The sequence below is a fragment of the Perna viridis genome, chromosome 5 (assembly GCF_037379345.1).
Source record: "Perna viridis isolate PV_CMFRI_1.1 ecotype Kerala chromosome 5, ASM3737934v1, whole genome shotgun sequence".
In the NCBI taxonomy this organism is placed as follows: domain Eukaryota; kingdom Metazoa; phylum Mollusca; class Bivalvia; order Mytilida; family Mytilidae; genus Perna; species Perna viridis.
This window is the reverse complement of record NC_142449.1, coordinates 29,133,553-29,160,992: the sequence shown is the minus strand read 5'-3', so window position 1 is coordinate 29,160,992 and position 27,440 is coordinate 29,133,553. Positions and strand designations below refer to the sequence as shown.

The 27,440-nt window shown below is 32.7% G+C and overlaps 1 protein-coding gene and 1 pseudogene across 1 annotated transcript in view; both read left to right on the top strand.

Annotated features, from left to right (window-relative positions):
- Positions 1–13,902: 13,902 nt before the first annotated feature.
- Positions 13,903–16,331, top strand: LOC148616995 (uncharacterized; annotated as a pseudogene).
- A 4,227-nt stretch (positions 16,332–20,558) lies between these two features.
- LOC148616994 (uncharacterized) overlaps positions 20,559–27,440 on the top strand; it is a 37,738-nt gene continuing 30,856 nt past the window's right edge. Inside the window, exons 1-2 of the mRNA XM_088584220.1 lie at positions 20,559–20,587; positions 25,251–25,364. The gene's annotated coding sequence lies outside the window, so the exon portion shown is untranslated. The remainder of the gene's footprint in view (positions 20,588–25,250; positions 25,365–27,440) is intronic.

The window sequence follows — 27,440 nt, the reverse complement described above, 5'->3', positions numbered from 1 at the left end:
AAAATATCATCGATGGGTCGGTGTCAGTTTGAAAGAAACAATGTTTCCTTTGCCCGAAAGAATACGCTATTAGCCCGTGGGCCAGAACAAGAACTCCAGACCCCTTTAGAGGGAGTTTTGCAGACTTATATAATTTGATAGATATGTGCATTAGAAACATAAATACGTCTGTAAATGAATGCAACGTTGTCATGGAAACCAGGGTCTTAAAGTTGGCCACAGAGTCATTTCTAAGTATTCATCTATAAAACATTTTGCTGTCATCCAAGTAAAACAAATTCTTTTTGTTAATAAAAATGAAATCAAAATAAAGACAAGATTTTCCTCTTTACTATTAGGGTATAAAAAAGTTGCTAACTTTATAACAAACAGAATAGAACAAATTCTATCTTAAATGATAACATTTACCATATACAGCTCAAACTCCACTCTCTTGACACAAGTATTTCCAGTTTTTTATATGACATATTAAAAAAAGATGATATCCACGACATGAATTGGTTTACTTCCATTGAAACTCTTGGGGTTACTTTTTTAGTATCAAAATTAATAGCTCAATCATATGTATAACCAGGGAAGACCTATATTACACACATATACATTACCTAATATGTTGATTAGTCATCATTATTATAAGTTTCCCTCTATTCAGAGATGAACAGAAAATTAAAAAAAAACAAAACAAGTATAAAATGACAGTTAATGAATTTACTGTAAGTTGTCATCAAAATATCGAGAAATGATCGCATTTAATATTAGTTTATGTACAAAAAGAATTTTTTCATATGGCAGTTTGGTAATTTTGGAGTTCGGAGCCTTCTATATCGAATAAGATTGTTTTTTCCTCACAAGGAATATTCCACATAAGAATATCAAGTCATCCTTTTGTTCCGTAGGTTTCTGTGTTACAAAAGAATAAAACAGCAGTATAAATATCTGGGTTTTTTTAAATTAATAACTGAAAAATGGAAACAAAACTATCGTTCTTTCAAAAAGAAGTACTGGTAAACAATGGTCTCCTGGCTTATTGAACAGTGAAATGTAAAAACAAAATGTCGCTTTAAACATGCTTGCTGAATTCATTTCAGTTGTAAATATTTGCTAAACTATTTTGTATTATTTCAGTTTCAAATGCTTAAGATATGATGAAATTAAAGTGTCCTTACAATTGAAAACATGTTTTAGTGGATATTTCTCCAATAAAGTTCTACTGGAATACGCAACAATTCAAACCAATCAGTAAAGGGCAGACTTCCACTTGTCTCTTTTGTCTGTACTCATAATCATAAATTACTACCAACACAATGTATTTTTCAGGAAAAGAAATGTCATGACTTTACACTGTCTGCAGAAACAGAACTAAATTAAAAAAAGATTGAAATGTACAAATCTGAAATTTCCAATTTTCATCATAGTTCATGTTGTACTTGTAGTTTCATAGCAAGTGAATCCATAGTAACATTGTTTGGTGTGGTTTCAGTATAGTTTTGTAAATTTATAATGCCTTAACTGTTATTAGGTGAAAAATGGAAGGACTCAAGTCTAATGGAAGGGCTTAAGTCTTCAGTCCTATATGTATGAGTTTTAACTTACAAAAACCATGAGCCTCATTTATAATTCATACTTACCTCTAAAATGAGATTTATAGTTTTATCGTAATTAACATAGAAAATATTGGTCAATTTCCTTCATATATACGATAGACTTATATTGCCTAAACTAGCGGGGGTGTGGGGGACAGTCAATTTACCCCCATTATAAGTAATATTTTACCAAACAAGTAGGATTTTGTTATATTAAAACCAGGCTTTAAAATCACGCCTGCTTGCAAACAAATCTTTAAGGATCTCCAAATTCGATGAATTTCAATTGAAAATTTTGTAGGGCTTTAATTTTAAAATCTAAACTATGAATCATAGACTCATTTTAAAGCTTAAACAAAACTGAGCATTTTCATGGTACCAAACATCTGTTATTTTCTTTACTGGAAAACTAAGTTTTTACAAAATTATGTCATTTTCACATCACGGCCATCACTATTTCTTTAATCCTGAGATAGCGCTGCACTTATTCCTTGCCAAACAGGCAGAAATGTGTTATGAACGCTATATAGGTCTTCAAAAATCCCTCTAGGGGAGGGGGTATGCTGGCCACGGTACCATATTCTGGAACGGCTGCAGTTCGGGAAATGAATAATGTTCTTAAGCATCTTTCTCTACTGTTTCACTGGCTATCCAAAATAACGAACCCGCAACCCGCGTTGGAGTAAATATAGCTCAGATTATACCTATGGTTTTACAGGATATTAAAGGCAATCAATTTGGAATTAATGCAAAGCTGTCAGTTGCGCATCGTTGACATCGCAAGGTTATGTGTACAATATTTCCTGACATCCGTGAAAACTATTTTTATTTCAAGAACATGTATAAAACATGAAACAGACCCACTTAACCAAACAAAAAGGGACAAAATCTATCTGGAGCTGCTCGTGAGTGTTAAATACATAAAAATTCGAGAGCAAATGTTGCTCACTTCTATTGACAATGCGCACTACATATTATAACATACATATCCAGGTTTTTCACTGTTTCTTGTCGGTATATGTTTCTTCATGTTTTTGCTTTTTTGAGTCATTGGTCCTTCTTGATCCTCACTCACTTTTGTGGTTATGGTGGTATACATCGGCGTACTTTAACATGAAGAACGTTTCGCAAGTGACGTTACATGTATTAGACCAATAACCTTAGGCAATTAAAAACGGTAAAGAGCTGTGTTGTAGTACAATATTTACAAGGAAGCGTCTTAATGAATCGTTCAGAACAACACATTGTAGCGTTGTATGCTTTAAATGCTTATTATCACTAAGTGGAAATTAAACAGACGTTGAACCCTAAGCAATTCAGAAGTGTTGGCATAACATTCAAACTTTATATAGCTCTTAATTTGAATTATGAATAAATATTTGACACAGTATATAGTTCTGACCCGAATAAATGTCATCAGTTAACTTTTAATTGGAACGAGACGAAAGAAAGAAGAAATTCATACGTTTCTGCGATAACGAAGGCAGTAGGGTACAATTATTCGACCAACTTGAAGGAAGAAACATAAGACGACGAGTTCAAGAATTAACATTTCGACAGACCAATATGTATCATACTATGTTAAGATCTTTATTTAATTTAGCATTTAAATTGTTGTCAAATGACTGATTTGTATATGTATATGACTTTGTTGAAAAGTATTATGTATACTTGCTGGCAAGATGTTTTGAAAAAGCCTTTAAAACATCAGGAAATAGTTTTCCTGTATAGATTAATTAAAACATTTGACTTCAAGCGTTTATTCTAATAATCTGATAGAAAAATTATGCTTTGAAATGTTAATTGTGACGCTATGTCAACAATTAGCAAACCTGTGGAATGGCTTTAAAAATTAGAAGATAGTGATCAAAAACAGACTTTATTAAAAAGAAACTTCCGTAAAGGTGCATGTAAAAAAGAAAGGAAGTAACTTTGCAGAAAAAAGTCTAAATTAAGAGAAAATACAATGTTTTTCTCGTCAACTCGTTTATATTCGTTGTTTATACAAAACGTTACAACAACAACAAAACACGTTTTTTAAGGTAAAAACTTCTATTTACTTCCGATCGACATCGAGACAGACTGATATACATTTTCCCTACTCTTGTATGTCTATATATTTCGAAAGCTGAATTAGAAAGAGAAAATTCGCATACTCCTTTTAATTAAGTCTTTTTTCGTTGATGAGATCATATATATTGATTTTTATTTTTTTTCATAAATACCCCCATTTGTATGCTTGTGTTGTGTTTGTGTTGAGACAAGGTACCTCTTCAGAAATGTACAGTAGGTTTTGTACTGTGATTGTTTATGATTATACTTGGGTATACATTCTATTTATGTAGGAAACGTTTTAAGAATATTTCAATATTTACGTTAGATGTATTTATTCCGAATCTATTAACTAAATTAAAATCTGCTCAATGTGAGCAAAAAGTAAATAAGTATTATTCAAATTAAAATCTGCTAAATTTTTTCCAAAAAGTAAAAAAGTATTATTCGAAATTGTGCTCTTACTCTTCATTTTTAATTTGTTTAAGTGAATACCTAATTAAAGTGAAAAAAAATAACCAAAACTTAAAAACGTACAAAGCTCATAAATAGTCAATGCTTTACTACATAAACGGATTTTGTAGTAGGATCTATTTCTAAGGTCATGCGTGTCCGACAATTCGTTATAATGGCGTCAGGTGGGGGGTCAAATGTCGATCCAAGAGTAAAGATAAAATAAATTGGGCTCATCATTCGAGAAGATTGAGGGCGACAGTATCAACACCAACAGTTCATAGAAAAAAAAACAACTTTAGACAAGCTGCCTCATAAATATGGACAACTACCTCTCGTGCAGCGTCTTCGAGTTATTTGATCGCAAAATCACCCTGAATATTTTAGGGATGATTAACCACGGTACCGCTGCCAAGATCGTAATTCGATGTGATATTTGAGGCGAGGATAAGTCGGGTCCCACCAGCATAACCAACAGGTCATTAAACGATAGAGAAAATCGAAAATATATATGACATGAAAGGTCAGCTTGTCTTCGTTAGGTATCACTGACATGGATATCCCCTTCCAGTTTGTTTACAGTATATAAATTCATCAATTTATGTTTACAAATAAATTATAGTTGATTTATAAATCATTATCTTTTTAGAACCCCTCCCCTCCCAAAAAAAAAAAAAAATAAAACAAAAATGATCAAACCGAATAATTACTATGTACAATACTCGGCGTCACATAAATAACATACTGTTAAAATTTAAATAAAAATATTTTCTACGACTTTATTGACACCTACCGTCGTTTAAATTGTCTTAAATGACTTGCTCATTCGTTTAGCCAAACGGCTTCTCCCTAAATAAGTCGCTTATTAGCTTAAATCATGCGTAACAAATCCTTACGGGAAAATCCCATACTAAAATCCGCCATGTTGGTTTCTACGGGACGATTTGTTTACAAACGAAGTTCGTAAGTTCCCGTCGAACTCCGGTGACAATCGTCTGCTTGATCAACTTCTCGGTATTGTACGTTGTTCGCATAAAATAAATCCGAGATATCCGAAATAACGCCGAAATGCATTCTGGGTTCTTCGGTTTTTGGACAAACCATTTAAACGTAAACAACATCTCCTAGCAACCCGATCACTGTGAACATGGCCGACTTTTTACAATGTAAATATTGGCACCGAGAATTAAAATCTGACCGGAATTTAACGATTCAATGTTTAGGGAGAAGCCGTTTGGCTAAACGAACGAGCAAGTCATTTAAGACAATGTAAACGACGGTAGGTGTCAATAAAGTCGTAGAAAATATTTTTATTCAAATTTTAACAGTATGTTATTTATGTGACGCCGAGTATAAATAATAAAATTAACAGCTTCCAGTGAAATAATTGTTTAATTAGGGAATAAACATTGTCAAGGTCTCTTAATTGAAAAAAGTTTGTTTTTACAAGACAAATAAAATAGTAAAATAGTAAAAAGTAAATCTTATTGGGTCTGACTTTTATTTGAAAACAGTTATTTTCCAGCAATATTGTAATGATTAACGAAATGATAAGGCGCGAAGGATACACATTTGTCCTTATATTCCATTATTCCAGACAAGACAACCCCCTGAAACATCTAATCACATCTGTCGGAAAAAGGTTAAGGCAGTTGATAACAAACACTAATAGTTAACTACCACTCTTTAGAAGTTGTATCTGTCAGTAATATAATCTATCTCTTACGGAAAATTAAAATCAAAACTAATACAGAGGGTCAAAACCTAGTTAAAATGTATAATTACGATCTATCAAGCGGTTTCTTGGAGTAGTAAATAGGTACATCTACCCCCATCGAATACAAGATAGTCTCCATGATACACTTATGGAACATTTTAATTGAATCAGCGGGAAAAACTGGTAGGGACAATCCAACTACTTACCAATGATTTCTTCAAAGATTTATAAAACATCGGCAAAAATATCAAAGCGTCGATAATAGTACTATCCAAATAAAAATGAACCATACACGGCCTAAATTGGTAAACACATAATAGACAATGTCTATCAACCACTGCAGTGCAGCAAATAAAGTAAAATATAATAACAAATAAAAAGTGATATAAGGGAAACCTGACATCCCATAAAAAATAAAGCATTAGCAATAGATCTATATGTAAATATAATCAAAAATAAAAATAATAATAAAAAAGGAATATTACGTCAGGTGATCCAGAGCGCGCCTGTTTCAATGCAGGTAAGTTAAACACAGTAAGTGTTCACTTACAATAATGTATAGCTTCCCGAAATATTCTGTCAAAGTGGAGTCTAAAAAAGGTCCGGTAAATAATAAGGGAGCAACTCCATCTCTAATTCACACATGGGCGATACCATTTCTTTCAAGAAAGTTTTTTTTTAACCAAAATGGTTTAAAGAAATGCAAGGGTACAAAATGTACTTGGATGAATGGTGGATTGGATGGACACCTTTGTCAAAATTAAACTCTTATTTTTAAAATACAAGTCTTTGGTCCATATTTGGTGCAATGCTAGAGAAGAATAAAACATACAATGCGTTTCATTGCATATCAAATTTATTCTTATTATTTGTAGCTACTACCACTATTAGAAATGTACCACCGGTTGTCATGAGCAACCAGTCCGTAGTCAAACATTTGTTAGAGGTATTAGACCTGGGATAAGGGTGGTAATTCAATTTTTTTTTTAAAGATTTCCAATCATAAGAATATTTGGATGAAACTTGATTTTTACGCTCTACATTGATAGTGACATTAAAGAAGAAAATCCCATGTAAAGGTTAATTTTTTTAATTCACAAGTGTCAGTGTAAAAGAAAGTAGTGGTCATTTTCTTTTGAATAGGTGCACTGAAGAGTTCTATTTTTACTAGGCTGGAAAATGTTTGAATTAGTACCTATATAAAGTTGTCAAATTGAAAATGATATATTCCTTGCAAAAAAAAAAAATAATAAAAAAATAAAAAAATAAAGCAAATATATTATCTTGCTAGTTTTTTTTTAATCTGTAACTTCTTATATAAAATGGTCATCATTTTTGAAAAAAAAATATATGAGTTGGGTACGAGTCGCCGGGCACTAGAAACATTTGAATGGTTTTCATATTTGTTATAACATTAAATTTGGGTTTCTTATTTTCAGTTTTAAGGTGTAATATGCTTTATTGGGCTCCCTCCATTGTTAATGTAGATCGACTTTGTTTCCAGTTTTGTCGTTCAGCTCATGTACTTTAGGACTTTTTTGAATTGTCCCATTGTTGACATTTTGGTATTCGTGCCGATATTCAAAATGCTTTAAATATCAATACACTTCTATGGAGATGACATGAAAATAATCGAATCGAATTAATTTCCAAAGCATTTTCTATACATGGGAAGCTACACTTAGTTTACCGTATCAACATTGTTTCCTTTGTTGGAGCTTGTTTGAGAAAAGAGTAGGCACACGTTCAATACTAGTGCGCTTACCCATCTTGGACTTGGTTTTCTTTTTTAAAAGAGCTGTTGTACCTAAAATTCTCACAAGAAAGGTTAAAAATAATGTTATGTTGCTGAAGTAAGGAAATGAATAATGTTAAAATATGAATTATGTGATGCTCTACATTTTAAATAGGCATATACCCTTGTATTTGTATTTCGATAGTTTATTTTTTGGTCTTGTACACTGTTAAGTTGTGGATATAAATCTTCCTATATAAATGATTCTTATGCTACTAATGAAAGGGTTTTCCCTTGAAACACGCGTTTACACCATATCGAAAATTGCAATATATTTTATTGGTATTTTTGTATTGGGAATGGCTTGAAACACTACTTGTGTCACTTTGACCAAGCCATTAGCGCAATCTTGAAGTATGAAGAAATGAAAACTCTATTATCTTGGAATCTAGTATAAATTTACAAAGCATCATTATCGTTATAGTTTCCGAAATGAATATCTTGCCTTAAGGTACTCAAGCTGGTCCTGTAGTACAGCAATATTTTGTAAACTGTCTGCATTTTCAATGTCAACTTTGAATTTGCCGTTTCAATGATTTTTTGTTTTTGTATCGGTCTTGATATTGGAATCTCATAAAGAATATTTTTATTATATTCGTTTGAACAATGCATTCCTTTCTTTAAGCTACTAGCACATAATGTAAATAAAAATCCATACTTTATCCTACCCCCTTTAAATGCGTCTATCTTGGTTCACAGATGACTAGTTTCGATGATGGCACTTATCGCCCACGACATTTCATCAGGATGAGTTGAAATTATAATATAATATTTGGAAATGATAGACATGTTATAATTCAACCTCAAGGTCACTTCTGGTCACTTTAGTGGTTATTTAGAAACATTTATTTTAAAACCGAAAATGAATGCAGAAAGCGAAACGAAAATAAATAGATTTTGGGTTAAAAATGTTCATAACAAAATATGAACATGCAATAAATGAAAAACTGTAGTATAGTTATTTTATTAACGCATAAAATCAAGAACAAAATCTAATTTGTTTGCGTACAATAGTGCTTTTAGAAAACCAGCCCTTAGTTATTGCAACAATCATATTGATATAATGTACACCTTTTGTGGCAACTATTATTAGTGAAAAACACATGTGCACGATGTTAAAAATCGGAATAACAGACTTTCAGACATATTCATGCGAAAGAAATTACTACAAAATGTCTCAGTATAGTATTAATTTTCCGATAGACTTCTATAGTGGAGTGCATATTTTTAGGATTTGGAAAAAAAATATGAAAATAGATTCAATAAAACTTTCACTTATGTAGCATTTCTAAGGACATGTGAAAAAATAATTTCCCACAAAGAAAATAGGGTGAATCCACGAAGATCGGACAGAAAAAGTAGTCTTGAACTATAAATAGCCATTTTCTCTACTTTCACTTTCGTTTTGCACTCATCAAACCCACCTTTTTAGTGGAACATTTTTATGACATTTATGAGATTTTCTCTTAAGCTTTTATTATGTTAAATTTTCTTTTAAAAAATATTTCATCTAACAATTTGATATTTCCTCTATTTTATAAGTCATTGTTAATATCTTTTGACAAAACATTAGTTTGTAGAAAGGCAAAAAGAAAATGCACTATATATTTTTTTTATAGCATCCATGTTTTGACGTAAACCCGCTCAGGGATGTGCAATGCGATACTGGTACCATGAATTTCAAATGGTTTGAAAGCCCTATTATTAAAATGAATTGCCTCCCTTTGAATACATCTTTGACTTTAAAATAGGTTAAACAATTTGCATACAATGTACGTTTTACTTTATTGAGGAAGATAATGGAAAATATGTGGATGATCATTTTCATTTTTAAAGTTCTGGGATAATGTCCCATCAAAATTTCATCCAATTTGAATGTTTCTGCATCATGAAATACTGCCGCATAAAAAGTGGAGTTTCACAGATCAATAGCATAGTATATATTTATTCTCTCCTTTGATGAAAATCTTTTTATCTCTAACTTTTATAGCTGAAACGGACTTTCACGTCATTAAATGTTTTGTTTAGCCTACACGATCTTAAGGTGAAGCTACTGTGAGAAAAGAAATAAATACGGATTAAATGGACAGCTGAAACACGCTACGGATATTATATATATTTTAATGATAAAAGGAGTGTAGCTTGCTAGGATGTGAAGCTGAATTAACAGGCGCGTAGCTGAGGCCAAATTGAAGTGTAGGCAAAATTATGGCAGGGGGTTGGGGGGGGAAGCCAAATTTTGTAATGTGACGTAATCAACCTTTTGATACTAAAATTAATTAATGGAATGACAGTTATATTTTGTTCGGTCTATTTGGAATAACCTCAATGCTCGTGGTGCACAAATGAAAATAACCTACATAGCTAGTTATTTGTATGCACCATATGCACTTGATTGAGGTTGTTTCTTCATAGACCAAAAAAAAATGACAGTCATTCCTTAAAGTACAATGTCAATGCTCAAATAGAGAGAAGACTTTCTTCAGTGATAGTATGATATCAAACCAGTGGGTTTCGACAGACAGATTCGAACTTTTTCCAACATTGCCTAATTCTTACAAAGACTTGTAGTCAACTGACATAGAATACCCAGTGGTAGAAAAGAAATCAAAAGTACTTATCCTTCAAAGTACATTCCCACTGAAATAGCGGGATTATGAAAATCAATGGAGAAAATTTGTTTTTATTTATAAATGAAATAAACAAATTTTAAATCATATTAAATGGGTGTATGTTGAATAAAGTTAAAAGCAATTACACCTTAGTGTTATGTTTTACGCTACCAGCTAGACATATAAAGTGGAAAAACTTAGAGGCATACAAGTATGACTGATAAATTTGCTCGTCTGTTTATTGTTAATCTGTTATGTGTGTTTTAGTGTTTTCAATTAATATGTAAGATGAAACGACTTCCGACAACACTATAATGTACCATATCATACATGTATTGAGTAGTTTCGAATTGGTGCAGTCCCGCACTTAGCCCTGTAAAGAATATCTTCATTTGTACCTTTACTTCTACATTTTATAAAACTTTAGGCAATAAATTATTATTGTCTCTTGTTCTGTAAAATAGGGTTTTACTTGAATCAAACTTGTATAAAATTCGGTGATCGTCGCGCCTCCGAGTATGTTCCGCTCAAAACAGAATCAACAGAGATGAGACAGATTTATAAATAATATGTTACCGTTTTCTCGTCAATTACATGATAACACTGCATGAGTGACTATATATATCTTCAGAACCAGTTAAAACTCACTAATATTTCTCATGCTTAACTACAGAAAGACAGACATACAGACAGACTGTTATGTCCTAAGCCTAATTGAGTTGTAAATTCCTTTATTTCATAACAAAACTTCCCGGAGGAAGGTAAAAAGCTACAAAACAAAAGGGAAATATCATAAACACATGTTCCAATAAGTACAGAAAAATAACATAAATCAGCGTTAATAATCATAAAAGGCCTATGAATATCAGTATCACGTCAAAATATGTCAAAACAATCAATCCTAGTATGTGTTTTCATTGAAAAATAAATTTCGAAAAAAATTGGAGAAATTGGAGCCTTTGAGACTGGTGAGCAAAATGAAAATTCAATGTGACAAGTCTAAACTAAATGATAAGAACACCATAAAAGTGCATTTTACGTAGATGCTCAAAAATGTTGTGCCTACATATCTTCTAAAAGCAAACCTAATTGTCCTATAACAACAAAAAAATCTGAGCATAACGCCTAATAGGTCCTTTAAAATATCTATGTTATCATTTACTTTTGCAAAAAATGTGATTCTATCGCTTGGCTCATTACTGCCAAATATTCTATAAAATGCCTAAATATCGAAAATACAATAATAAACAATGCATAAACATTACGGAAATATCATGAATAATAATCAAATGTGTGTAGTCAAACATATATACACTTCAAAAGACATTGAAAACCTGATTCGGGTCACAAACTCGAACGACCCTTTCATCACCGTTTTGTCATGTAAATTAATGGTTTATATCAATAAAAAACAATTATAATGCATTCTATTAATTGTGAATAAATCAATCTTAGGCTAGGAATGTTTCTTACCCTGTGGAGTTCTATAATTTCTCAAGTTTTTGTGTGAATAAAATGTAAACATGTCAATGTTCCTAAATGTGAGGGGAGTTATCGGGCTTGGGAAAGAAACGCTAAATAATGTACTGGGACACCACACAGACAGACAGACAGACAAATCAACAGATCACCGAGCAATGTGTTAAATGTTTCTGAGTACAATAACTGAAACATAATTAGCACGTACCGTACATGTACAAAATTAATCATTGTTGAAAACCTTACATTACTTTTAGTTAAATCAACAATTCCTATCACATTTGCGAAGTTTTAAAATATATACACGAGAAAAGTAAAAGTGGAACTTTTTTCATTAGAATTCATGATTACGAATAATACTAAATTAATATGGGAAAGTTTGAAATAAATGCATCTATGTAGGTATCAACTCTCGCGCTTTCGACTGCTTTCGGCTGGAGTCTCCCAATATTTCGTCATACATTCCGTAATCGCCAAGTCTTGTCCGTCTCCCGGTGGGAGCTTAAAACCTGCAGCTTTCGAAATGCTCGCTATTCAGCAGTCGTAATGATGGGGATGAAAAGAGAAGTTAAGAAGACCAGAAGTGACAAACTTCAATTTTGGATCAAAATAGCAAGGGGTCCCCTTTTGTAGAGTTTCCGAATATCAACATAAATCCAAATCGTATCTCCGCTAAAATGCATGAAAGCTTGGCATATCTTAAATTCAGGTTCGAAAAATAATTTCAATAAATGTCACGTGTATATTCATACAACTATACTTCAGATGATACACGATCAGGCCATGCTTATATAACTTGACAACCTACAAAGCATTGTCGCACCCCATAAAATCCACCACCCGGGACGCGCCTGCTTTTGTTTTTTTCAAGATTTTCAAGAGGCGGATAACAAACTCTTGGAGACATGGATTGAATACAAAAGTAATACAAGACGCAGCTCACTAAAATAAAAGACAAATTTCATACAAAACATAGACGCTTAAATTTATATTTAAATATTCGAAAAGACGCAAAAAAAAAAAAAACAAAAAAAAAAAAAAAAAACTGAACTGCAGACAACAATTAGCACGACAGGACCGATTAGCACAACTGTTAGTTAAAGCCTGTCATAACAAATACTAAAACTACACGTAGGCTATTAAGCACAGATATTTACACATGAACGTGAACAATTTACATGTACATTCATATTCCTCCTGAGGGGTGTATCAAAGTACTTCATCAAACAACAGTTTTTTATTTTTATTTTTATTATTATTTTATCTTACTTCATGATAATATTTCCCGTGTTTTGATTAAAAATAAAGTAGATCAAATCTAAATTTGAAATACAAATACAACTAAGATTCATGCAGTCTTATATCTTGTTTCAAAATTTTGTTGACGTATTCCTTTTTATGCCGCTAATATTGTTAACGACTTCTTGCACTCGTAATTTCAATACTTTATATTTGCATATGATTTGCATAATTACATGTATATATATTACTACTCCGCGTTATGCTGCAGATCTGTGCCGTGATTACCACCATAGCGTCATAGTTCTAGCTTCATACGCGATCAAAATGTACCTCTCAAATAACATACTCGTTTTCTTGCTTGTATGAAAACGGGAAGTTTACATGAAATAATCGGTTAGCAATGAACATTTACCAGTATCCGATTCAGGCACATGGGGTCGTTACAAGACTATATAGGTCATATACATTAGCAAAACCCGAAATCTATATTCATTGCCAGTTGTTTAATCTGGTTCCTAATCTGATTTCCTGATCTGTGTAAAAAGCGACACAAAGATCGCTAAAATGTCTATGTGTGTTTTTCGCGTGTATAAGAAGGGGGAATTAACATTAAAAGATGAAATGATCGGTTAACATTGAATTAATGTAATATTACCAGGTTTCCGATTCAAAACACAGGGACTCCTTATAATTGACTATAAAGGTCATATACATTTTCAGGCCGATATCTATGTATAGCTGTTGCCAGTTGTTTAATTTGGTTCCTGGTAACCAGTTGTTTTGATTGAAAACATTCGGGTCTTCACGGTTTCGAAAGAGTAATCAGATCAAGGGAACCAAGATTTTAGAGCATATTGCATTCGTGCCATTTTGGATGTTTTGAAGTATGCTAAAATCAGTGGCAGAGTATATTTTGATGATTAGCGACTTCGAAGACTTCAGTCTTTGATTTATGTTAAGAAGAAGAATATGATAGGTAGTTGGCTGAAAAAGGTGTCACGCACGGCTTCCTAATTGTTTGATAGTAGTTGGCAGATCTTTAGCTATGTCTATTTATCATTTGAGTCAGTGATGGACTCCTTGATTTATGACAGGAATCTTTCAATCATGGTTCCTTTGATTGCTCGTTCTTCGTTGGCATTTGATTTATGTGAGTACTAGTACTAGGCCAAAATGTTTATACTGTTATTATAATCATCGCCATTTGAAAATTGTCCACCTTACGAGAAGAATTGTCAAATTCCGATTTATTCTCGCTCATAAAGACTTACACTAACAATAAGATAAACGATCTTGAAAAGAATTTAAACGAGTCCACCCATTTTTTAGCAAAAAAGGTCAAGAAGGCGGAAACAAATTTCAAATTCAAAGGGAACAGAGTCCAGTTTGAACTGAACGTGGATATTCTAGATAATCTGGATTCTGCTGTTTATTGTATTGAACAATGGCGTACAAGAAAAGCCGTCAGATATATCAAGGATTCGCAGGATTTGTTAACGAAAAGGAACAAACACATTAGGATAGCAGACAAGTCGGAGGGTGGTTGGCAAACAGTAGATGAATACATATCTGACGAGCTTGCTAGCGATTCAGAAGATGAAAAGCGTATTCGTGCAGCAGATAACAGAGCCGTTAAGAAAATCGAGTTTACAAGGGCAGAGAAGGAATCAATTCCACGAAAGAGACCAGTCGAAGCTATTTTAGATTTAGTTAGGGGTGGTTTGGTAAAAGAAGTGTCAAACAGACCGCTCGTAGTAAACCCACTGACCTTATCGGTAAATGCTAAAGGTAAACATAAACTTGTTCTGGATTTAAGGCATGTCAATAAACAGGTGTTAGTAAACAAAATTAAGTTTGAAGATTGGAAGGTCGTAAAACAGTATGTAAAACATAATTCTGTTGGTTTTTTGTTTGATTTAAAGTCAGGGTACCATCATATAGATATATTTAAACCTTGTCAAAAATACTTAAGTTCTCGTGGAAGTTTCAAAATATTGATTTTGGATTAAAATCGAGCGGATATGTGTTTACTAAGATTGTCAGACAATTGGTAACGCACTGGCGAAAAAAAGGGCATACAAATAGTCGTTTATTTGGATGATGGATTTGGTATTGCAGAAAACTGTACAATAGGTAAATTACATTCAGATATTGTTAAGTCTGATTTAATTGCATCTGGATTTGTGCCTAATAAAGAAAAGAGTATCTGGTTTCCCTCTTCTACAGTTCAGTGGTTAGGATTTATATGGGATTAACAAGAATGCGTTTTGCATATTCCTGAGGCGAAAGTTTTAGATTTGCAAGAACTGATAAGCATTTTATTAGCTAATTCTAACAAGATCAGAATAAGAACTCTCGCCAAAAATTGCGGGAAGGTTATTTCCCTTACACCACCTATTGGAAATGTTACACAAATTATGACTAGAGCTTTATTTTCAGTGATCAATGAACGTGATGATTGGGGTCAATTTATTAACATTAATTTTTTAGTGATGTAGCTTTTGAACTTGTTTTTTTGGAAAAATAATCTTCAATTGTTGATTCCGGTCCCTCTGTTAGTCAAAGAAAGTGAGTATAGTATTTTTTCCGATGCAAGTGATACAGGTGCAGCAGGTTTCATTCAAAACTCTTCACATGTCATGTACAAATCTTGGACATTTTCAGAAAAGGTAAAAAATTCTACATGGGGAGAGATTAAAGCAATTGAAATTTGCTTAAGCTCTTTTTGTGATCTAATTTATGGCAGCACTGTAACATTTTATACAGACAGTCAGAATGCCGTCAGTGTTATAGAGAATGGTAGTAAAATATTAGAACTACAAAGTCTGACACTTTTTATTTACAATTTTTGCATAGCTAATTGTGTTTCGCTATATGTGAAGTGGGTTCCACGAGATCAAAATAAACGAGCAGATTTTCTAAGTCTAATTATTGATGTTGATGATTGGGGTATCTCTACTGAATTTTTTGATTTTATGAATAATTTATAGGGTCCTCATACAATTGATAGGTTCACAAATATGGACAATAAAAAGTTATACAGATATAATTCTTTATATTGGAATCCCGGTTCAGAAAATATTGATTCATTTACAAGTAACTGGAATGGACACAATAATTGGCTTGTGCCTCCTGTTTCTATGGTATCTAAAGTGATAAATCATTTAGTTAAATGCAAAGCTGTGGGTACATTGGTAGTGCCTAGATGGCCTTCTTCGCCGTTTTGGCGTCTATTATTCGATGAAAATTTTATATATAAACCTTATGTTAAAGATGTTTTCGAGTCCCATGAGACAAATAGAATTTTTGTACCAGGTCAAAACAAGAATTCTATTTTTGCTAGAGGAGATTTTAAGGGTACTGTGTTAGCTGTGAAATTAACTGCTGTAAATGTCTAATTATGTGGTTCTATTTACAGATTAGTTACTGTCACGGGACAACAGTTTTTATTTTTGTCGCTGGATTAATGAGATTCATTGGACTGATGGTCACTGGACTGAAATATTTTATGGTCACTGGATTTTTTAACGGACAGTGCACATTTGAGAGTCACTGGACATATTTTCTGTTTTGCAGAAAATTTTTTCATCTGTTTTTTGGACACAGAAAGAAGTTATTACACATCCCCAGTTGAAAATTCTTTTTCAAAAACTCCCAGCTACAGTATTAGATGCAAGAGCCAAAACAACAGTTTCTAAATATATTGGTTCTTTTAAACGATTTTTGATATGGACAAAGAGCTATCCAGAAATATCGACAGTTCTTCCATGCAGTGAATTGTATGTGAGTTTATATTTGCAACATCTAATAGATACTAGTAATCACTTTAGTGTAGTAGAAACAGCATTTTATGGCATAAAATGGGCACATCAAACAGCAGGTCTCAATAATCCATGCGACTCTGATATTGTTAGAAGCATACTTGATGCATCCAAGCGTATACGTGCTAGACCTATTAAGAAAAAGACACCAGTAGGCCCAGATATTGTCAAAAGACTTTTTAATGTATACAACAAACCTGCAAGAACACTTAAAGATTTACGCTTGTTATCTATGTGTGCTTTAGCTAATACAGGTTTTCTCAGATATATCGAACTTTCCGATATTAAGGCTAAAACTATTTCGTTCACAGAGAAGTATTTAGACATTTTTATAGAAAAAAGTAAAACTGACTGTTATAGAAAAGGCAAAAATGTTTTACATTTCAAGTTTAAGTAGTTCATTTTGTCCGGTCAAAATATTACAGTCTTATTTGACAGAGGCAGATATTGATATGAATTCAGATATGTATATTTTTAAATCCTTATCTTTTTTGAAAAAATCGAAAAGTTATATATTACGTTCGAAAAATAAAAGTTATCTTAAACTCGGGCTAGAGAGCTAATTAAAGAAGCTCTAAGTAAAATTGGATGTATCGAAAAAGAATTTGGTTTGCATAGTTTCCGATCAGGCGGTGCTACAATGGCAGCAAAATATGGAATCTCAGTTAGGTTATTTAAAATGCACGGTCGCTGGAAATCCGACCAAGCCAAAGATGGATATCTTTCAGAGGATTTGAATAATCGTTTATTAGTTTCACAAAATCTTGGCTTGTAATAGCAGCTTTCTTTGTACATCGACATGGTCACCGTGCCTGACAAAATCAAATATGATTTTTGATTATTTATGCCTATATATGAGATAATGGTTACTAGCATGTGAGAGGTCTTTGCCTTGAAAATTGGGCAGTTATGCACATAAATATTTTATGTTCGGTTGAACAGGGTGAATTTAGAATATAAATATATTTATGTGCTATACGGGTAGTAATTTTCATAGTTCAGGCTGTTGTTAGATTTGATATGAACCGATTTGCCATGCACGGGCAGTATATAAAGAAATTTGGCACGTTTTTAAATTATCGAGGTTTGGGCGGTGACCACGTCGGATAGAAATATTGTAGACATATTTACATTTCAATAATATATATTTCTTATGAGTTTATAGTAATGATAACATTTGTTTATTTATAGATTGTGTCAGCCAGTGTATGGTTTATGAGGACTTTTCAGCGAAAATTAATAATTCTGGACTATTTTGTGCAATTTGTGGACACAGCATTTATTAGATAAGTGTTATATATGTGAAAATAAATTAGCATGGTCACCGTGCCTGACAAAATCAAATATGATTTTTGATTATTTATGCCTATATATGAGATAATGATTACTAGCATGTGAGAGGTCTTTGCCTTGAAAATTGGGCAGTTATGCACATAAATATTTTATGTTCGGTTGAACAGGGTGAATTTAGAATATAACCCTTTTTATTATATTATTTTATCTTTATTGTGACCACAAAATTGACATTTTAACGCCTGTCCTGAAAGATTTGTAATATATTCGTCATAATTGTTACCTTAAAATTGAGAATTAAGCGCCAAAAATGAGCAGCCATTTAAAATACATTGATATCTAAATCAATAGTGCCCAAAATATCTTTTTTGCAGTGGTTATATGCTTAAAAAATATTGAAGCATTAATACTCCAGGGGTTTTGACATTTAAAAATATGTCAATTTACTCGGTTTGTCGGTGGGATCTATACATATACTGCATGTAACGCAAAAACCGTAAGTGTATTGGTGAATTGAATAAAATTAATGTAAATTATTTTCTTTCGAAAAAAAAAGAAAAAAAATCAAAACCGAGGTATAAAACGTGGCAAAAAAATTCAAAATCAGTTTATTTTGGGTGACAAATTTAGTCGTAAATGGTAGGTGTTTGCAATACGGTACAATGTACCTGAAAATAATATTTAAGTTGATGACGGGGGATGAATACATGGTGTACCTGCACAAAGCCCAGCGCCCTAGACAACTCGGCCAGCTAGGCTATAAAACATAGCTTTCGCTGGCTGGGGCATTTCTTTTTGTATGTTTAATCTAGGACTGTAACTTAGTACACGATGTATGGTAATACGGGACAGTTTGTCTAGGCCAGGGAATCCAATAATGCCAGACGTTACAACGTTCACCACAGTACGAAATCTCATCTATGGGAACGATACCAGCAGCATAACATGCGCAATACACAAAACAGACATTGTTTAGGCCGCCCGCGTGTCACATCTGTAGCCCATGATCGTTGTATCCGGTTGTTCCACCTGAGGAATAGGACTGTCGCTGCTACATGTACACCAACAGCCAATAACATTCCTTGAATACACATACCATATAAAATCGCATACATAACTACGAGTTGCGCACAAGAAGACCGTACTTTGGAGCCACTCTCATACACCAACACCACCAGACGAAGGTTCGATGGTGTAATGCAGTTCGTGACTGGAACCTACAGAACTGGAGACGCGTCTTGTTTAGTGTCAAATCTCGTTTTCAACTTGAAAAATGAGACGACAGAATACATGTCTACAGGCACCGTAATGAACATTTCGCCCAGAATGTCGTAGTAGAAGTCGACAATTTCAGCGGAGGCAGTGACATGATGTCGGCAGGCGTCTCATACGCCATTAGAACACAGCTGGTACCCATTCAGGCAACTTGAATGTTGTCCGGTATCGCGAGGAAATTCTTCAGCTGCACTTATTGACAGCGATCTACGTCAACAGAAGAGCTTTTCTAGCATAATTATGCTAGACCACTCAAAGCGCATCTTACTATTGTCTTTTTGGAGCAACAATTTAAATTATTTTTTTTCTTATAGTGGTAAAATGTAAATAACAATGTGGTAAAATGATAAATACATATTGCCTACAATAGTTTGGAAGGCATTTATTGAACCTCACCTAAAAGTGAAATGCTACATACGTATTTCGGTAAAAAAAAAATAAAATAACAGAATAATGTTTCATCCATACCTGGCATTGGAATATGCCTACTTACTTGAAAGCATTAAAGTTTCCAGGTCTTCACTGTCCCTTGATCAAATATAAATCCTAGTTAAATATACACAAATATCTGAGTTTATGCTGTCTGCTGTCCCATGGCTTCAAAAACTCACCTAAGGCGTTTTTGAAACTCGTGCATCCGGTCCATGCTCCCAGTTTTTAATGGAGTCCGAGTTGCTCATTTGCTTTTGATACTTTGAATGTATGATTTAAGTTACTTCATGTTTTTTGTTATGTGTGTCTGTTTTCCATGTCTGGTCTTTGTCCCTGGATCACATTATTTTGTATACTGCTATAACCTTGGTTCCCTTGATAATTCTAAACATGGAGAGAGAGAGAGAGAGAAAAAAAAACGAAAAAAAAAAAAAAAAAAAAAAAAACGACGCCTTTTTGAATAAGGGAATAACATTGTGGTACAGTAAATTAGAGAGCAGTTTTTTTTCAGCCACACTCGTCAAGGTGCCTTAACTGTGCCAAAAAAGTGTACATGTATGGTAGAGAATGACAATTGTTTCAGACTGACAAATTTGTTCTAGAAACCAATTTCTGTAATTACACCCATTTTGATCAGTGAATAGGCAACTCCTAAAAATTCTTGTTTATCAACGCTCTTCCGGTTCAATTATTTATATTTTATTTCTATTTATGGGAAACATGTCACTGCATTTAATCGTAGCTTTTTTTAACTTGAGACCCGGAAGTTACAGCCATTATAGCTTGCAACATTGAGTTGATAAATAGTATTTAACAATTGTTTTACTGCAGAGGTTTGTAGATTAACATTATTTTTTCGTTGGTCTTATTTTACAAGGAAATGATTGCAAATATTGTCTATCAAAAGGAGCGCCTATTTACATTGTGCTATTTTTCACAGGTGATCTTTGTAATTTCCCCATTGTTTGGGATTTTCTATGTGTTTTAAATAGCATAATTTGTTATTCTATTCTGGAAAAGATCATTTCTGTGTGTAAATGAAATTGGATAGATATCGTCTAACAGGATGTCTTCTCTACATGTACATATTTTTTACTGATATGAACTCGTTTCCTTTTGTCGTCTTGTTTTCCATCACCGAGTTCTAGTTTTTTCCTCAGTCATTTTGAAAAGAAAGATTCTAGCTGTTATATAGATTTAGCATCATACGAAGGGTTCAAACCTTTCTTTACATTAACATTCCTGAAGCATCTACAACGTAGATAGTTGTTTTTGACTGCTTATATTAGGAAAAAAGTGCGGGAACATTTCATCGCAATTTTTCCATATTGTATAATAACTGAATTGCACCTATCAACATCTTAAAAAGGTAAACTTTACACACACATTGATAATTTTTTTCGGGAGATCATGAAGTATAAATACTTGGAAATGCAATACTTCTTCATTTTTTTTTTATCTTTATTTGCCACACCTGTAAGAATCAGGCAGTGGGTGAAACATGATATAAAAACCCCACCATGTTGAAAGTTTAATTTGACTATTTACATCATTAGAATCCAGAAAAAAGACACGATTTTCAAATAAAGGTCTTTTCAAATCGAGAACTCATCATTGGATGAAAGAGTAATCATACAGACAAAGAGCAGACATGGAAAAGAGACAAACACAACAAAGAACACATAATAAATAAAGTGATACATACAAACTAACAAAAATAAATGAGCAATGACTCCACGAACAACTGGGAGCATGGAATAGGTGCATCGGTTGGGTAAGCGTCCTTTGCTTTTTGAGTTGCTCATAAAAAGTACAAGGTAGAAGAAGGAGGGAAGGAAATATGTGACACATGGAACAAATCAGATTTCTTGTTGCAGATGCATACACCGTAATGATCCAAATTATGTCAGATTGGTAGGGTTTTGGAATTTGGAAACAATACATATTTAATGTATTTTGACGCCTCACCTTTTTATTTGACACGGACTACTTACTGTAATTCAAAGAACTCATGCAAACTATGATAAAAAATATTGCCATTTTCATGGTATCATTACTCACCAGCACTGCAACACTGAATGAAATACTGGTATGGTTGTCAAATTTAATGAGTTTCCAGAATTTAGAACTCAGAAAATTCAAATATATTACATATAAATTGTGTTTGGCAAGAAGTAATTAGGGAGAAGATTGTCCCATTATAGACATAACTGCTGTAGTAAGTATTAAATGTCCGTGGCTACAAGTACCTTGAGATAAAATAGAGCACCCTTCCTTTCTTCAGACATCTCATCATGCTATATACCATTCCACATGTCTAAGATTTCAGTCATTTTCATAATGAAAAAAATATTTAAAAAAAATACATGTCCTGTGCATGTACTTGAAATGATTTTTAATTAGAAAATAAATATTTTAATCTACAGTTCTACTGAATATTTGTTGAAATAATGTCAGGTTGCAGTCTGATGAATTTGATACATTTTCAAAACTGTGTAAGTAATAATAATAATAAAACAACATTTAGACATTAAAACTGGTGAGCTAGCATCTAATAAATATATAAACTTAAAAAAGTTTTATAAAATGTACATTTTCTTTCCCCAGTGATTTATTTAGGCAATAAAAATTCTTGCCTCCTTTAATATATTGAGTGTTAATACCTTGTTCTATTTAATTAATTTTTTTCTATGTAAAAAAAGCACACTTTTTCGTATTAAAATAGAAGGAACTATCCTACACAAACAAAAATCGTTATGTCATAATTTAAAGTATTTGAAAGAGTAATCAATGGAACCAAGGTTATAGCGGTAATCAAAAGAATGTAATCAAGGGACAAAGACCAGACATGGAAAACAGACATACACAACAAAGAACATAAAGTAACTAAAATCATACATACAAAGTAACAAAAGTAAATGAGCAACTCGGACTCCACTAAAAACTGAAGCAAATAATTTCAGACTGATTTTAATGGCCTGATCTGCTAATTGTTTTTAACAAATAATCAGAACTTCTCCCTTTTTTTACCTTTGAGAATTAATAACTAATTTAATGCCATAAACCCACCCATATCTTGGACAAAAAAATATTTGTAATATTTATTTAAAGAATAAAGGCATTTTATAATGTTTATAGGTGGTGTATACTAATGATAAAAATAACAAATGGGTGTGTATACCATGTTCAACAGAATTTTCGCTGTCTCAACGTAGATGATATGTTATGAAGTCCGATATAAGTTTCGTTCATACGTATGGAAAGGGGGGAGGCTTTGAGCCAGTTTATGACTAATCCCATAAAAATAATGCATATAAAATATATGTGTGTAGCATAACTAACCTGTTGAAATATGTTATTGTCCCACTTTTACAATTTGTTGTTCATATCAACAAGAATTTCGGCGAAATAGCACTTAATTACGTCACTGACAGCATCGAGCACATGTCATTTGGGTGGTCTCAAAAATTTGCAAACAAACGGAGATTCAGATTGTGAAACAGTAAGTCCCCTAGTTGGTCAAAGATCATTGGTCAATCTACAGAGAAAATCTCTCAAACTTTGATTATGATGTGTTAAATACGGCTCTGTCATTTTTTTTATTGGGTAATAAAGTAAACAAGGTAAATCTCGTTTTCCAAGAAGGAGATGTTTTTCAATCTTATTGCTCATTGGCCAAAAGAATTCATTCCAAATTTGTTTGTTTACTTAATCACCAAGGGCTTGTCGTTTGATATTCATTCAAGATTATCGTTATCTAAAGGTAGGTGTAACTAGTTTTGTTAAATAGGGTTATTTTTAAATGAAATGGATTAATCAACACTATTTCCCGTCAGTGTGTTTCATAATCAATATATTTTGTCCGTCACAAAAATCGTGGATAGAGTTAACACCGTGAGTTTTGATTTGATTATTGAACTTGCATGAACAAAATACAGCATGTCCAATTAAGTAGTCAAAATCAATCAATCAATATTTCCGACAATGAATCAACATGAGTATATAAATACTATTTTCCAAAAAGTTTACCATACAAACAACAAATAAACAATAAGCGGAACTTAGCATTAGAAAAGTTATGTTGCCGCAGAAATAATCACTATGGTAGCAGTCTTCATAAAAATGAGATTATTGCTGAATTATGCATATCAAATTCTTATTCATAAAGAGTTACTGTCCAAATAACCATCATTAGTTTTTAACTCGGTTGTTGCACCTTTGAGATGAAAATTATAAAAAAAAAAGTGTACATGAGATTGTCACTTTGCAATCGTGTTTGTTTGATTGATTTTTGAAGTAGGTGTATGCATGGTATGATGTCTCAAAATTCATATATGTCTTAAGACGGTACAATTGTTACGTATAGACAAGAGATATTACATTATTTAATTGTTTTTATTGCACCATAAGTAAACTCTTCCATAGGCAGTGTATTAATTTTATAAGGATGGGTGCTTATGTGTAAATCAATTATAATTTCAAGAGTTGTTTACTTATTAAACATTCATTCATTCATTCATTCATTCATTCATTCATTCATTCATACATTTATTTCCTCCAGTTCATGAAATATAGCAAATAACAAAACATTATTACATGTAAAAAATGGAAAAAGATATCAAATATTTACAATTATTTCATGAAACATGCAATTGGGGATATCTGTTTCAGTACAATCCACGTTCACACTATCATGAACAAGTCTAAATTGGCGGTTGTATTCTGCGGCGCGTTGTACAACATGAGCATGGCATAATTTAATGAAGTTGATTGCTTCATCTTCGCTGCTTTGTATAGTGATCGGTATTTTCCCAAGTAGAATAATAAAAAGATCATCATGGGAGTATGAGTCAAGTTCTCTAAACAGTTCTAGGTCGAAGTTTTCGATTATCAAGTCCCACCAGATATGTCTGAAGACGTTGGTTGCAGAACATGAACAAGAAATATGGCAAAAAAAGTCTACGTATTGACTTTTACATATTAAACATATCATTGGTGAACCACTGGGAACGTCCGTCAACAGTTTTGTTATAAAATATGACCTTTTTATTTCATTGACTGTTTTTGAGTTTCTCCAATATTTTACAAATGTGACAGTATTATGTATTTCGCGAAATTTAACAAAGTCACTATCGTTGTTTATGCGAGTAGACCATTCGCTGGCTTGTACGTTAGACACGTTCTGTTTAATGATTCTTTTCCATTCTTGTTTTGAGGGGAAGTGTCCATCTTGAATAAATCCAAATAAATATTCATGTAAACTATATTTATGAAGTAAGGTTACTACATCAGGAACATAACCAAGATGTTTACGATTGGGGTCCATCAAATATGAGAATAATCGATTTAAGAAGATTGCTTTAGATAAATATTTGTTGTCTAAAGTGCACACTTTTGAAGAAAGAATAATATGCGTTTATCAATCTCACTTGTGATAGGATGGAAGCCTAGAATACTTTCGCACATGTCCGAACGAGTATTAATTTTGTGTTTCAGAATGTTTTTGACTACCTGGTGTTGAAATCGGTGAAAAGTAAACAAGTCTTGCGCTTTTGCGAGGTTGGACCAAAGTTCACAACCATACAATGTAGATGGAAGGATGACAGCGAAGTATAATTTAACAAGAACACTCGGGTTTGTTGTATCCGAAGAAATTCCATTTAATGCGAAAGACGAGTTCTTTCCTTTTTGACAGACTTTACTATTTCTTTCTTGATTCTTCATGTAAGCATTTAAGATTATACCAAGATGGGTTTCGTTGTCTGAAATAGGAATACACTCCTGTCCTATAGTCCAGTTAAAGTTGGATGTAACCGACCTCGGGTTAAGCGTAAATATCACAATGTATGACCTCTGTGCGTTAAATGTAAATCGCCACATTCGTGAGAACTTAAAACAGACATCAAGCATACGTTGTAACATAACGGAGGTTGTACTAATACAAGCAATATCATCAGCTAATGATGGGGCACAACTTACAACATTATTAACCTCAGTATTTGAGTTTGCATTCTGAAGATCAGTTAACAAATCATTTATAAACACTACATATAGTAAACCTGAAAGGACACCACCTTGTTGAACACCTTCATTGACAAGAAAAAAGTCAATTGACATTGATTAACAATAATTGCACTATATGTATCATTATGAAGGTTATCTATCAATTGTCATAATTTACCTTTAATACCTAATCTATCTAATTTGACTAATAACCCTTTTCGCCATACTCTGTCGAAGGCTTTTCGACTATCCATAAAGGCTACATACACTTTACTTGATAATTCTAAGTTAAAGTACACAGTTTCTTGCAAATTAAATGATGTAGCGAGACAACTGAGCCCTATTTGAAACCCCTGTTGTTGGGGATTAGGAAAGGTAATGTTTTCTGAAACTACATTTTGAATTCGAGAGTATAAGACACGTTCAACTATTTTAAGAGTACAGGAAAGAAGTCTAATAGGCCTGTAGCTATCCGGTAAGTGTTTCGGTTTGTTGTTCCCTTTATACAGTGGAACAATCAGTCCATGCTTCCAAGCTGTAGGTAGTTCAGCGGTTTCAACAATAGTATTAAAAAAAAAAAAAAAACAGGTTAAAAATTTAATAATAGTTTTACCACCATACAAAATATGTTCGTGTTGAATTCGATCATTACCACTTACTTTTCTTCGTTTAAGATTTTTAACTATGTTGGCTACCTCATCCTCTGTGATAGAACCACCTGGAAGAGTGTCACCACGCACTAGAGATTTGTGAATGTTTTCATAAGTTTCTTCTACCCTACGTTTGTTCTCAGCGTCAAAGTTCTCATTTTCACTTTCGCTATACAAGCTTCAGCTACTGTTTCCGGAGTATTACCAAGTTTGTCATTGAACACTATTTCAGGGTAAATTCGCTTCGATGTAGGCCTTGAACGTTTCATTAACTTCCAAAACAGACGAATACCACAGTCTGCTGCTTCATTAATATCATTTAATGATTTTAGCAAAAACTTTTTGGATGCATATCGTTGAACGTTTCGGAAATTGTTTTTAGCTTTTTTGTAGTTTCTGTAAGATTCGTGAATCATTAACTCTTTCTAATTTAATTTTGCAATTCTACTTTTTGCAAATCCCCAAATCGTCATTTTTAGAGTTAACATATTATATTATACACCAAACTATGCGGAATGAAATGGAAAAACAAATATAATAGTTTCATTGTTAAGATAGTAAACATATTCTTTAAGATTTGAAAAAAAGAAAAAAAATGGGAAAATTTATTCCAATAGGAAAACTTGATTTCCAATTGAATTATCGACTTTCCAATTGGAAAACCAGTTTTCCCATTGGAAATTGACAATTTCCCATTGGAGAACGAGTGCTCCCATTGGAAAAAAATTCTTCCCATTGGAAAAAATTTCATCCAATTGGAGAAAATAAATCCAATTAAAGATTTTTTTCCAATGGGAAAATAATTTTTCCCAACGGAATTTTTTATCGCCAAAGGGAAGTATACTTTCCACTTGGAAGATATAATTCTCAAGTTGAAGATAACAATTTCGATTGGAATATATATATGATACTAAGGATAGCTTGAATTTCTCCGTTATTTCGTATATTCATGAAATAAAATGATTTGATTGATATACCTGCATAAGTCATGAAGTGCAAAGTAAACCTGCATTTTCAAATTACAAAATTTTAA